This window comes from Lycium barbarum, chromosome 12, assembly GCF_019175385.1.
Source record: "Lycium barbarum isolate Lr01 chromosome 12, ASM1917538v2, whole genome shotgun sequence".
Taxonomy (NCBI): domain Eukaryota; kingdom Viridiplantae; phylum Streptophyta; class Magnoliopsida; order Solanales; family Solanaceae; genus Lycium; species Lycium barbarum.
Genome location: NC_083348.1, coordinates 90881870 through 90897220, shown reverse-complemented (window position 1 = coordinate 90897220; position 15351 = coordinate 90881870). Strand labels below are relative to the sequence as shown.

General features: G+C 34.3%; 1 long non-coding RNA gene across 1 annotated transcript; it reads left to right on the top strand.

The window, feature by feature from the left end:
- Positions 1 to 2392: 2392 nt before the first annotated feature.
- LOC132622645 (uncharacterized) lies at positions 2393 to 3818 on the top strand. The gene is made up of 4 exons (XR_009575955.1): positions 2393 to 2516; positions 2631 to 2702; positions 3480 to 3554; positions 3681 to 3818. It is a non-coding gene; the product is annotated as an uncharacterized LOC132622645 (long non-coding RNA).
- The last annotated feature ends 11533 nt before the right edge of the window (positions 3819 to 15351 follow it).

Genomic DNA, 15351 nt, shown 5'->3' with positions numbered 1-15351 from the left:
CACTGCAGATCTTATATATATTCGGCTTTAAATAGGTTCTAAGTCCTGGAAATCCAGTCTAAGCATTCAAATTACAGTATACGTCAAATTCATTTAGCAGTTAGTATCTATCCTAACAACACCCAAACATCGAACAAATAACGCAACTACAAAGAAACTACATAATCATTAAACATATGGCAGCATAAACAAAATCTTAACCAAAACAGAAAACTGAAGATTGTAAGCAATAAATGTATCGTGTTTTACCTCTTTTGTGTGCAGTGAAGTGGGGATCGTCGAGGTCTCGAATCTACGTTTTGAACGCGACGAACTCAAATTCGACAAACCTTTCAAACCGAGAGCTTCGATATTGACGGAAATAATATACTCGTTAAAGAAAAAGGGAAATTCTGTTTGTCTCCAGAACTTCAACTGTAAGTAGGGTTCGGACTGGATGTTTAAAAAAAAAGTTAAAAGGAAAACCAAGACTTTCAAAAACAATAAAAATCTGGTCAAGATTTGTTGGTGATTCGAATCGTTGGAGGAGTTTTGGGATTCAAGATTTTTTGTTTCTCGATCTGTCTCCTCTTTTTTGTTCGAGTTGATTTTTGGTTTCTGGTCTTTGATTTTTCGATTCCAGATCCTTCGATTCTTTTTCCCTTCTCTTCCCTTTTTTCGATCTCCCTTTCACCGTTCAACTTCGTGTTACATTTATAGGCTTTCGTTTGTGTACAAAAGGGAGTGGGGAGCAGAGGCATGGGTGAGTGGAGTGATGTCGGGTGAGTGGAGGGGAGCGTGTGTGGGGAAAAGGGAAGAGGAGCGGCGGCAGTGGGGAGTGAGACGAGGGAGATGAGGCGGATAAAGAGGAGAAAAGAGAGAGGGAAGGGAGGCGGAGAAAGCAAGAAGAGAGAAAGAGGAGAAGAGAAAGAAGTAGGGTTAGGGAAAGGAATTGGGCCGGACCCGGGTCGGGTAAAAAAATAGAATTGGGCTGGTCCGTTTGGGCTGGCCCATTAATTTAAATATGGGTTGGGTATAGAAATGTGGGTTGTTTTGTTTGGGTAAGAAATAATATTGTATTTGTATTTTAAGCCATTAATTTGCTGAAAATATTGGTCCTTCCTCCGCTATTTTAATTATTTCCGGGCTTCTAATTAACAACTAGTACAATATATAATATATGAAGACAATTAATAATTAATATGTAAAAAAAAATAAGGATTTAACAAAGTGTTGTTCTGTGATTAATTTAACGAGTCCAAACCTGAAAGTGAAATGACGATGAACATTTAAATTTTGTGATAAATTAATACTTGTAATGTTAAAATAAAAGTAGCGAATATAAATAGCAGTGAAAATAAAGTATCTAGCTCGTCAATAAATTTAGACGTCCGAGTGAATAAAATTAAATAAAGGAGGGACAAAATTGGGTGTCAACAATCAGCACAGAGGTGTTTGATGACAGTACCATTGTGTCGGACCAACAAGTCCCTCTTGAACAACAACGTTACACGAATGAAATCTCAGAGTATGATGAGTTACATATTCCACTTTCTCCTCAAAATTAAGGAGAGGTTTGATCAGAAATATGATGATGGGCCAAACAATGATGAGACAATACAAATTTCGCGCCTTATACTACAACAACCACAACCTTAGACCTAGTAATATTGTTCACCTTGCTGTTTTACAAATTTGCCCAGCTATAGATGCATCTAATTTTGCTGTCCATCCATTTCTGGCTATCTATTCAAGAAGATCTTTCGATAAATAATTATAAATTACTATAAGAAAAGAAAACAACAAACAAACAGACTTGTTTTGACAAGTTTTATCCTGTGAAGTTGAAACTTCAGTATGGCAAAAGAATCATTGTGGAAACACCTTTCCATGTCAAGAACAGTGGCGGACCCAGTATTTTTACCTAGGGATTAAAAAATATGAATATGTTATAATACACGAAGAAGCCAAGGGGGTTTACTATCTACTATATATACATAAAAAAAATAACTTTAACCTATTGCAAACAATGTTTTTCGGTCAGACATTCTAAGAACTGCCTATGAACGTGAAGTAAAATTTTATAATGTTCAAACATTAGCATACTTGTATGAACAATTAACAGGTACAAGCCTGGGTTTTATGTAATTGTGTGTGTGTGTATATATGTACATATATGTATATACATACATATATATACATATATACACACACACAAGTACATAGAACCCAGGGGTTGTCCTAAAATGGTCCTTTAAATGTCAAAAGGGGTTGTACTAAACTCCATTACTTAGGCTTTAGATGGCGTTGGCTTGGCCTATCAAATTCCTCGCTTCTTTGAAATGGTTGACACCTGCACAGAATCCTTTATAGTTAGCCTACAAGGTTCACTCAAAACTGTACACTTCTGAGTTGCCCTTCTGGTGCTTGCAGCTCTTCAATTGTCTGTGCAGGAGAGTGCCAATGATCAGTCAAATCAGACAGATATGAGTAAGCTGTTGGCAGATCAATCGTTTGTGTCATCAATCCTTGCCTCGGTAAGTCTTCTGTACGCAGAGCTCTACTATATCACAGCAGAAAGTATGTGCTTTTCCTAAGGATCACACTTCATATCTTGTTTGAGTTCACTTAATTTTTCATTTAATTGACAGCTTCCAGGTGTTGATCCAAACGATCCTTCCGTTAAAGATTTGCTTGCTTCCATGCAAGGCCAGTCGTCTGAGGTGAGTTAATTAGTTTATTGATTACTATGATTTTATCGAAGAGCATGCTGGGTAAGTTTAAGTTTAGTGTCCTTTATAATTGTTTTTCTCGTTTATGCATCTGTATTGTACATTTGATGGTCATTTGTTCATTAAATCCTTGCATGTGCATACAATCTTCTTCAATATTGTGTAATAGTAATGTTGTCAGAGAGTCGCTTGAGGTAAACTTAATCCCTGGAGCCAGGTGCAACATACGCTTTTTGTTTCATCTTGCTTAGGTGGTTTTCAATGTAGACACTAAGGTGCTGAAGCTGTTAAAAACCTTTCTCTTCATCGCTTAAGCCTTAAACCGATGAATCAATGTGAAGCGAGAGGTTATCACGTAATGGATGAAACTATGCACTCAGAGAGGTGTGTGCTTCAGACAAGAGGTGTAAAGCCGACCACACCTACTAATATAGGTTTTACATTCAAGAGACCTCCATCCTAACAGATCCGAGTGGGTTTATAGTATCTTTCCAAGTAAATGGAAGAAGCCAGGGCTGGGGGTCAAAAGTATCAAAAAGAGGAGAATTCTTCTGTATCTGCAATCATGTCATTCTGGATGCTTCTGCTTTCTTTCCTTCCCCTTGTTTCCTGTTCCTTGATCCAAATACCCTTTGCTTTTTGTTAATGGTTATATCCTAAGTTGATGGAGGAAGCCAGGGATAACGTCATCTTTTTACCAAAATAGTATGTTTTCTGTTGTTTTTATGAAAAATCTTAATTTGACAATGATCTAATTTGTCCTAGCAGCAGAAGGACGAGGACAATGATAAGGAACAGAAAGAGGACAAGAAGTAAAGATGAGCACAACTATGTGCAGCTCAGGTATATAACTTTTTAACACTTTCGTTTGTGAAGAAAGCCGCATCTCTCTGAGATGCTCCGCATCTTTTCCACGTTTTGTATACTTCTAATATGCTGCTAATGCGGATGTTATTGTTATTGTTGTAGGCAAAGAAATTCAGAAGGTAATCAAGTATCGTGCTGCTGAAATTGCTCAATGGAATGGGGCTTGTTATGTCTGGGAAAGGACTGTATCCTGTTACTCTTGAGGGATTAATTGAATTGTTCTTTAAAATATATTGTTATAAGATTATGAAACATTTCGGCTAGTTTGATTTGTGGCTTTTAGATGACTTGTATTTATCTCTAAAAAAAAATGACGTAAAAACAGATCCTAGCAAACAAGAAGATGGCGTTTATCTTTGATTCCTAGAAGGAGAAATTTTATGGTGGGTGAGGCATAAATATGACTTGAAATGTGAGGGTGATTATTTTTCTTTTTAAAAAGTGTATGGGTCCCACTTCTATTTACCCTCTCATTCTTGGTGCTATTTCTTTCTCCAGAAGCAGCAACTCCATTTCTTTAATTCTAATAATTCTTCTATCGTCTGGTCTTTTAGATCAATTTTTTTCTTACTTTTTTCAACAATTCTTTTTGTATTTTTTTCAACCAACTCTTTTTGTGTTCATTTATATATTTATCTTCTTCATTTGATACTTGGTACGTGTAGATAGGTTTGATGGTTTTGGGTTTTGTATTTATTAAATTTATCAATTCTATAAAAAAAATTAAATCAATGAGATTCTTGACTTTTTTTTCAAAATTTTCGGGTTCTTCTTGGTCGAATGTGTTTATAACGAAATTAATTTGCTTTTTGTGAAGTACAATGTAAATGCCACACAATTTCATACAATCATACCCAATTCAGTTCATTGTAATCTTACACACAAAAATATCAATCACAACTTCATAAAAGGCGAAAAAGTCATATCATACATGAGAGAACTTTTACAAGATGAGCTCTTTCTAACTTTATAAACCGTATATACTTGAAATTTCTTGATTAAAAGAGATGGATAGCTGTCAGGGACAACGAAAATATCAGGAGTGTAATGGATTCATTGAAGTTAATATATATGGACATTGACATAAAATTGCAAGAACAGACACGGTGTTAAATTGTTAAGAAACAAAAACTATGACAAAGTTAAAAAATATTTACAAAGTAGATTTTAATAAAAATTTTATATAAAAATAATATTTAAAATAAATATATATAATGTCGGCTTGATTTGGTCTTGATTTGACTTTTTTTAGTTAAAACCAAATCAAATCAATTATGATTGAATTTTTTCTTCAGTATCAACCCCTTAGATTATTATGTTTTTCAAATTTAACTCAAGTGAACGGTTTGGTGTGATTTATCATTTTTATGTATATACCTCTACTCGGTACTATGGTAATTCTATGCACATTGTTGGTGGAATGATTAGAAAGTTATTCTAATAGATGTTTATTATTGCACAGATATAACTTAAAAGTAAAATGCAAGATTTTTATATTTTTTAATATCTTCTTCACGGCGAAGGACTTTAATTAATCAATCACGGAAATGCTAATTTCAAAACATTACTAAGAGTCTGTTTGGATGGGCTTAAAAAAAAACAGCTTATAAGCTGGAAACAACTAATAAGCCCAAAAAAAATAAGTTGGGGTAGCCCAACTTTTTTTTTTTTTTGGCTTATAAGCTGTTTTAGATAAGCTAAGCTAAACAGGCCCAATTAATTACTTGGGCTTATTTTAAACATAAAATGGCTTTAAGCTGGCCAGCCAAACACTAAAAAAAAATGAAAACAGATTATAGGCAACTTATAAGCCAATCCAAACGGGCTCTAACTCTTTTCATTGTGTCTTGTTGTGTTTTTTGTAATTAGTGCAATCAGATGGCTTGGGTGAACAAATTCCATAAAAGATAAAAAGTATTTTTGTCAAGCACTGATCAAGCTTAGTGGCGGTCTATGTTACTTGGACTCTTCACTTTCGATGTCGCACCCATGTCTACACGACATGGGTGTGGGATCGGGATTCGTACCCGATCTAGTCAACCGATTTTGGATACTTTGACCAAAATTGACATAGAAATTCTGGATAGATTCAATGATTTCTTTAATCAAAACTAAAGATAAGGTGAAATTGAAGAAAATGGAATGCCCTGTATATAAAAATTTCTATGTCACTCTGTTTTCTTTTATCTCCTTTGAGGATTCTCTTCTTGATCAATGTTTTTTCCTCAAGTTTTCCACATAATATTCCATAATTTAGGTTTTATAACTTTATTTTTAGATATTTGAATTTTTTTAGCCGAATCCCCGCACCCGTATCCATAACTGGATCTGTATCCCCGAATTTTAAAATTTAGATCATGAAGGATCCGACATATAGATCCGCACCCATATCGGACACCCTCACCCGAGTTACTTAGGTGGCGGTTGGTCTAACTAATGTGTAGGAGTGGGATTTTTTTTTGGAGGGAGGGGGGGGGGGGGCGGGGATTTAGGGTATCCAAGGGGGAAGGAAAGAAACAAGGAGTGGACCCTCACACTTAATTAGTAGTGAAGAGAGGGAGACGTTACAATAAAGTGGGACCCATATTGTATACTTGTCAATTAATAAAGACCCTCACACAAATATGACATGGCACATCTCACACGTCCTAAAGTTTTTCTCCTAGAAGACCTAACCTTATGCCACACAGCCTTATCTTCTCTCTCCTATCTTGTGAAAAACTATGCATGGCCTAACGTCTATGAAGTGATAAAAGTAAAAAGTTTCAAGGTATCAAATATTTTATTCAGCCTCTTGTTAATGTTCTTTATTATCTCTGAAAATGAGATTTCAGAGTAGTTCTGGGGCATGGACAGTTTGTTTATATTAGGTTTTAAAGGTATGGACAGATGAACGGTCAGTGATTGTGCAAATTCCAAGTAGCATTAGGCTCACTGTTTGTTTGTGTGGTCTTTTTTGTTAAAAAAGACGATATTCAACATTAGAGAATTAGTTCAGTTTGGGGGTTATATAAACTTTTTTAGTGCTGAAGTCTGCCTTGTATGAACTTTTTATGCGCGCTCTTGTAGACTTTGGAGTATGCTATCTTTGGTTAAAAGAATTTAAGCATGTTCTGTCGTCTAAATGGAACTGGATTGTCCCAATAAAGCTTCAGTACGTTGTTTCTGGAGATGTGCTGAAATTTCTGCAGAAGAGAGAATTGAAAATTTTGGAAACTGCCAGAGTTCTGGATTATTGAATTGTTGCTTTTCAACCTTAAAATATAACGTTGGCCAGAAATATGGAAAAACTTAATGATAGGTGAAAGTAAAACCTAAATTCTGATAAAGTTAGACATCTTGAGAAATATGAAAACGTCCTTCTCCATGAGCAATTACCTCCCGATTTTCTTTATTCCCATAGCTGATTTCTTCACTGGAAAGTACTTAAAGAGGATAAGAAGAGTCCGAACCAAAATGCCTCCAAAAAAATCACTTTGAACCAAAATACTCGAGCAAAAAAAATATATTATAAAACTAACTTTGGCGTAGTAATTTGCTGCGCGAAAGCAGTTCACGGAGATGGAGCCCTTAACTGCTTTAGCGCAATATTTTACTGCGTTATAGAAGCTATTAAAAAAAAAAAAAAAATCTATAACGCAATAAAATACTGCGTTATAGAAACAGTACCCAAAAAAAAAAAAATTGGCCAACTTTATTTTTTGCAACACTTAGTGTTTTTTTCATACTTTGACCAATGATTAGTCGTGTGTCAAGACTCCGAAACGTTAATAGTTTATATAGAACCTGATATTTTTTTCTGCGTACAATAATGTAGGCTCAATACATCAAGGATACGTAAACGTTCGGATCGTTATTTTAGGAGTTGAAAAGGTGCCCGAAGTAAGTATTGTTTGTAAACTTTAGGTTTAAGTGTTCTATATACATAGACGTCCATTTTTGTTTGAAGACTTGTTGTCATTAGCTTAAGGTTTTTTATTTTTAGGGTTTAGATTTATTGAAAATAAAGCCTTTGCCAAAAGGTTTTTAACTGCTTTAGCGCAGTATTTTACTGCGCTAAAGATTTTTTTTTTGGCAACATATTCGAAAGAAAGTTACGCATTAAAAAATATCACAATTAAGGAACTTAGTGTTTTTTTTTTCATAAAAAGATCGCAACATCTTATTTTAATAAATCTTTTCTTTGCAGCGCTTAATGTTTTTTCCATACTTTGACCAACGATTAGTCATGTGTCAAGATTCCGAACGTCAATATTTTATATAGAACCTAATATTTTTTTCTGCATACAATAATGTAGGCTCAATATATCAAGGATACGTAAACGTTCGGATCGTCGTTTTAGGGGTTGAAAAGGTACCCGAAGTAAGTTTTGTTTAAGGTTTAAGTGTTTTATTTTTTAAGGTTTTGATTTAAGCGTATTATTTTTTAATCAATACATAACTTTATTTTGAATATAAATATAATTCTAAAAAATATAGGGAGAAAAACTAGTTGTAAAGTGGTCAAACTTTAGATTGTCATAACTTTGCGCTCGAATGTCCATTTTACGCGTTTTTTTTTTTTGAACTTGTGTATTTTTTGAGATCTATGCGGGCAAACTGCTGTTGACACCCAATTTTTTCCCGCCTCTCCTCCAAAATACCTATTTACGCTTTTAATATTTTTGGGCAAATTAAAAAAAATAATATTTTTACTATAATTATTAGCCTCTTATCAATATCGGCATTTCGATATTCTATTACAGTTACTAGCTATTATTATTATTATTATTATTATTATTATTATTATTATTATTATTATTAGTTCAAATATGAGCCCAATTCACCCCCAATATTTTTGGATTAACCCAAAACAATTTTCATAAAATCAGCCCACATTTTAATTCACCCAGCCCATATTTTCAGCCAACCCAGTCCACTACACCCAATACCCGACCCGACCCGGACGGCCCAATTGTCGGTCCAAAACAAGGGAACCCTTCCCTTCCCATTTTTGCTTCAGCCGCACACCCCAGCCCCTTTCTCCTACTCTTCTCCCTCCTTCGTCTCTCTCTCTTCTCTCTTCCACTTCCCACGTTGCCTCTGTCTCTTCCACCTCCCTTTGTCCCCCCACGCTCACTGCCATCTCCACCTCCTCCTGTTCCCCACTCCTCTGTATTCTCCACCTCCGTCTGTCCCCCCGCTCCTCTCTCTCTTCTCGTCAGATGAAAAGCCCTAAAATTTCCCTATAAGTACTCACTTCTTTGATCGATCTAGGGAGGATTTTTTGGGGGGATCGGTGAAAACCCCCCAAGAACGAGGTTTTTTTTTTATTCATGAAATTCCCCCAAAGCAAATTTTCAGCCGCACAAAATCCCCAAAATATTGAGCTTGTAGTAGTTGTGATAATCCAAAATATTGAGTCAAAATATTAGAATATTTGTTTCCTGTTTTTTTCGTCTGCCTTGTTTGTTGCTGTGAATTCGAGCATCGCAAGCTCTGATTTAGTAGTCTTCGAGGTAGATATCGAAACCTTCGCCTCACTTCGCTGCACCCGAAGAAGGTAATACCCCTTCCATTAGTGATTTTTTTAGCAAATGTTTGAGTGCTTAAACTGCTTACGTGATTCGTTTGATCGTTGATGATTTAGTTCCTGTTTGTGTTCGGTTTTAGTTGTATTACGCGTGTTTGAGCTTAGTTTAATCCTGTGTGTAGTTCTGTAGTTATTCAGTTCTATGTTAGGTATCGATTTGGATTAATCATGTATTTTTTTTTAGGTTCACATTGCTTATTTGTTCTTCATAAGATTAGTTCTGTATATTAGTTTGTGGTTTGCTAACGATGTGTATGGGTTTACTTTTCAGTTTGTTCCGCGATGGTTCATTTTATGTTTTTGTTTTGATCAACCATATGCATCCAGCATATAGCAGTTTAAGTATATTTTGTATGCTCAATAATGTTTGTTCACATATTAGTCCAGGTCTGTAGCTACTTAGCTATGCCATACATGTCCAGCTTTGACTAATCATGGATCAGATAAACCTGTGGTTTACCTGGCTATGGTAATAACATTTAGTTTAGGTTTATTATTATCCCCCATACTAGTTTAGCAGAAGTCCTATCGGCACAATTGCATATGTTTACTCAGATTGTTTTAGTAGTTCAATAAAGAATGTGAATGTTGTTTCAGCTTAGTGTCTCTTTCATATCGGTTTGGCATAAGCATATTGACCTTTTGTGCCTCTGTAGTTGTTTGGTTTGATTTGAACTTTGTTTGGCAGTTGTGTCATGGTAACCTCACTCAGAATATGACAATGGCCTTCCTTATTTGACTAGAATATGTTGTAATAAAAAATGAATGAGTTTCAACATGTTAGACTAAGTCATTAAAAATCTATGTTCTGAATCTCATCTGTTTGCACTAGAAATGCCAGTTTTTGGTTTTGTATTGTTTGAATCCCCTGGGTATGAGTTCATACACTAAGGTCTCTGAGTGTTCTATAAGAATTTGGATAAACATTTGACCTTAGCATAAGTTCATTTTTGTCCGCTTGGTGGAGTGTATATTAGTCCAAATTAAACATTAGCCTATTTCTTTTGTTGCCATTCTTAGTTTGGTTGCTGTTGTAATCTATACCTAGTCTAGATATTAGCATATGGTGTAACTTTAAAATGGTTTTGAAGCCACTGCTGAGACTTCAAACTGATGACAGTTTTAAAAGTGTAACTTTGTTTTTAACATAGTTTGTCTAAATTTCTAGTTTGTAGTTGTTTCTTGGCAAGAATCTGCATTACTGCTGTTAATCTCCAGATCAGCCCTTAGTTGGACTCTAGGATCCAGGATCATATATTGCATCTCAACCATGCATTTGTAGGTCATACTACCCTTAGCATCATTCATTGACTAGTCTCTCCTGTGGGAACACCGTATTAGCTTCATCCTGGTTTATGACCTCTGTGCATGTCACCATTTGCATTGTACCTACACTGTTCTGATTAATCTCCTATATGTTGATGTTGATATATCTTCCTTCCCTGCTATCCTGCCTCTCATCGTAAGCATCCCCTCCATCTCTGTGTATGTTTCCTTACAGTTCATAGCCTACTTGTATCTCTTTGCATCCATTCCCTTTACCAAGTTATGTCATAAAATCTAGGACTTCTTAAACCACCTATTCTATTGACTAACTGCAGTAGTTGTCTCTTGATGATCCTGACAACCTCGTGATCTTGCATCTGTTTTATTTATTTTAATTTAGGTACATGTAATGATCTTGAGAAAAAGAGGTAACTACGACAATTATTTTTTAACTAGATAATGCATTCTTCTTTTCATTTGCTGAAAATATACAAGTAAGTGTTAAGATGATTCAGTATATATAAACTAGTCCATTGAACTTCCACCTGCCTGCTCCCTTACCAGAAAAGTATTTTGTGAGTCAATCATGTATGATGTATGTCTGCGTTTGCAATAGCCGTAACATTATCATATATTACTTGTTTCAAAATGACTTTGAGGCATGGTATTCTACCTGTCTGTGTTATGTCTCTGCCTCAATATTTTGTCTTCCTCTTTATATGTTCATGATAAATGAGAAACTGATTGAATAATGTGAACTGAGAGGCAACGATGTTCTGTTATCGCTCTAGTATTATAAGCTACAGGCAGAGATGATTTTTACTATAACTACTGGTGTCTTGCCTTGTTAATATAAAGATATGAACTGAAATGTGTCTGAATGCCATAAATGTCCCTCCTAAATTCAGTAGATGTTTAGTATACCATGAATCATCCCAAAATCTGCAGACCCTCGTTACTGCTAGTGCTGGGCATATGTTGCCTTAGTATGTATAAATACTCTAATGTTGTTTGCCTTAGCATACTGGGCAGTTTTCTTGCAATATTCACTGTTATTGCTATGTTGATGTTGTTTGCCTTAGCATATTGTATAATTTTTCTTGTAATGTCCACTGCCGTTGCTGGGCAGATTATGTGCCTAAGTACGTTATAAATGCTTTAACGTTGTTAAGGCATTGAGATCGTATACCTATGTATACACGAGGTATACTTCAAATATACATAGAATATACAGATTTGTTTGAGTTTATATTCTACATGTTTGACCTTATTCATCGATTATATACTAATCCTTTTCTTCCGTTTTTGTGCATGAACATCGCATACGAGTCCAAGGGACTCGTTCTTCTTCCGCATTCGGTGTTGGGCTAAAAGCCCAACGTAATCTCCTCGGGTCATCGTCCGTCAATCCTGTCTGCAGCTGTGTATAAAGTTTCTGCTGGGCCGAGGCCCAACAGCAGCAAACAGATCCTAGCAGTTTCAAAATGGGCAGAGCCCATTTAATGTTATTTGCTCCTTATTTTATTTTATGCATTTAATTTGTATTATGCAACTAACTCTTGGTTTGTTTTTGTTTTTCTTAGTTTAGAAGAATACTAATGAATTAGTAGGTTAGTTTTAGTAATGGGTAGTTAGTTAAAGGGAGATCAATAATTAATTCCATAAATTTCATTTTCTTCTTTTTATATTAAAATTATTTATAGTATCCATAATATTCACTTCTAGAATAATTGGTAGTATAAATTCATATTTTCGAATTAAAGGAGTCATATCCTTATTATCTTAATTTCAAAACATCACTAATATGCAAATATAAATTCAAACATATTTTAAATAACTCTTCAAGTTTTGAGTCAATCACGCATATTCTTAATTAAGCATAGTTAATAAAGATAATAAAATGGATAAAGAAAATCTATTAGTTATTTTGTATTTTATTCACACTTCTAAAACTTGAAGTCATTAATACCTCATCGCTTAGTTCGTTTTAAATATTTATTAAAACATTGCATAAACTCGCATCTTCTTCTACTTATATGTAAATTATCATATTTCGTAAATTTCATTTTCATTATGATGCTTCCATTTAAACCATTAGCAACATTTATAAGCTTTATTTTAAATAGCATTTTAAAACCTCCTTTTATGCAAGTTATTATATCTTCTACAAGCCTTATTTTATATAGCATTATTATTTCTTAACATTTATAAGTTTTATTTTAATAGCATTTAAAATCATCTTTTATGCAAGTCATTGTTTTTTGTAAATTTTATTTTAAATAACATTAGTATGTTTTCCTTTAAAACGTTAGCAACATTCTTTAGCCATTTTTCTTAAAACTTTTAAATGCTACATTAATATCTTTAGTCTTAATTAATTAACCTAAGTTTGGCCGGATAACCGTAAGTTAACGGATCTTAAAGGATGCCTAACCCCTTCCCTTTAGGATAATATAGAACCCTTATCTAGAATCACACTGGTTAAGCAGATCATTAACGGAAGTTTAGTTTTAACTTTACCTTAGTTAACATCTAGGTGTCCTAATTCACCGTTAAATTAATTAGGTGGCGACTCCTTCAAGTAAAACAAATAGGAATCACCAATATGTTGTACTCTAAAATAACCCGGTTAAAATGGGGTATAACAACTGCCACAAGGCGGTTTGGCCGAGCCGATTTTTTTTAAAAAAAACACCCTTTATGCCATTCAATTTCAATTTTCCCCCAAATTGGCCTGAAATTTTCAGTTTTATTTACTTATAAAATGATGATACGCAATAGATTTCAACGTAAAAATCCCGGGGTAATGTAGCTGTGAATGTCAATTTCACTTCTGCGGTTTTAATTTTTGAAAATAAAGCTGACTAATTTTCTCTACATATAAAGTTGACTAAAATAACCTTACTGTCAAACACTAAGTTTTTTCAAACAAAACTTACTTCAGGCACCTTTTCAACCCCTAAAATAACGATCCGAACGTATACGTATCCTTGATGTATTGAGCTTACATTATTGTACGCAGAAAAAAATATCAGGTTCTATATAAAATATTGACGTTTCGGAGTCTTGACATACGACTAATCGTTGGTCAAAGTATGAAAAAACACACTAAGTGTTGCAAAATAAAAAAAAATAAAAAAAATTGCCAATTTTTTTTTTTAGTGCTCGCTATTTTACTTGCTATACAAACAAAAAAAAAAATCTTTAGCGCAGTAAAATATTGCGCTAAAGCAGTTAAAAACCTTGTCACACCCCATTTTAACCGGGTTCGATTTAAGGAGTATGACGTATTGGTGATTCCTGTTTATTCTGTTTTAAGGAGTCGCCACCTAATTATTTAACGGTGAATTAGGACACCTAGATGTTAACTAAGGGAAAGTTAAAACTAAACCTCAATTAATAATCTGCTTAACCAGTGTGATTCTAGGTAAGGGCTCTATATTATCTTAAAGGGAAGGGGTTAGGCATCCTTTAGAATCCGTTAACTTACGGTTATCCGACCAAACTTAGGTTAATTAATTGAGAGTAAATATAATGCTTAAAACTTAGAAAATGTTTTTAAGATATTGTTAAAGTTTTAAAAAAAAATGTTAGTTAAAAATAAGATTTACAGAAAATATAATAATTTGTATAAAAGAGACTTTAAATGCCATTTTTTTTAAATAGGACTTATGAATGTTGTTAAGGTTTTAGACGAAAGTATAATAGCGTTGTTTAATAGGTGAGACTTGAAAATATTGATGAAGCCTTAAATGAAAGATAGTATTTAATAAGATTTATAGGAAATGTGATAATTTGCATGAAATAAAACTTACAAGCATTATTAAAATAAAAATGACATTTAAAGAAGACTTATAAATATTGCTAAAGCTTTAAATAAGATGCTATTTAGAAAGAAAACTTGTAAAAGATATTTTGCATTCGAGACTGCTGCTGCTATTCTATTTGGGCTTTGACCCGGAATTCCACTTTTGTTTCTTTGGCTGCGGACAGAGCTGGACAGAGGGGGAAATCGTATTTCGTTGGGCCTTGGCCCAACACCGAATGCGGGAGATGAGTCTCTCGAACTCATACGTGATGGTCATGCAAACAAAATAAACAAAAAGGATTAGTATCTAATTGATAAATGTGGCTAAAACATATAAGACGCAGACTCAAAGCAGACCAGTAGGTTAAATACATACACTGTGTATATGTTCAGCATATATACGCAATTCAGCCAACACGCGTTTATGACATACGAACGGGCGGCACTCGACATAGCCAGAATCAGACACCATGATATTCATTATGCTTAAACGTGTATGAAGTTCAAAACAGAGAACACAGATACCATGATCGTGGTATCAAACAAAAGAAACAGAAGTGAAACTCATCTAACAAGCCAGGCGAAATGTGATAATCAAATGACATGGAAAGACCTTTATAGGGGATTGAATAGTCACAGAATCACCATAACATTCATACAATTTTCTTATACAAATTAAGGGAAAGGAACAGATTCTAGTTTAAGCCTAACACACTCCAAATCACATTATGAAGAAGAAACCAACTTTCCCGAAGTTAGTCGATCCATAATTCTCTGGAAAACCTTAAAAGCATGCTGACTATCAAAATGGAGAAGTGAATCCTCCAGAAAGTTAAACAAATTTTCTTTAAAAGGAGGAAAGGGAACAACCACTTTGCCATATTATCAGGGACAGCATTTCATCTAAGTAAGGCAAAAAAAAATCAACTGGTTGTATTTTACAAATACTAAGACCATACTTTGGAAGAGAACTCAACTTTCTTGGTTTACCTGATTGCCTAATTCGCTGTCCTTAGAAGAAACCACTATTCTAAACGCAAAGGAACTTATCAACCAGCTTGTCAAAGAAGGGAAGAGAGATACTCCATAGTCATATAAGCTTGTATTTGAGAGAGAAAAGGGACTCT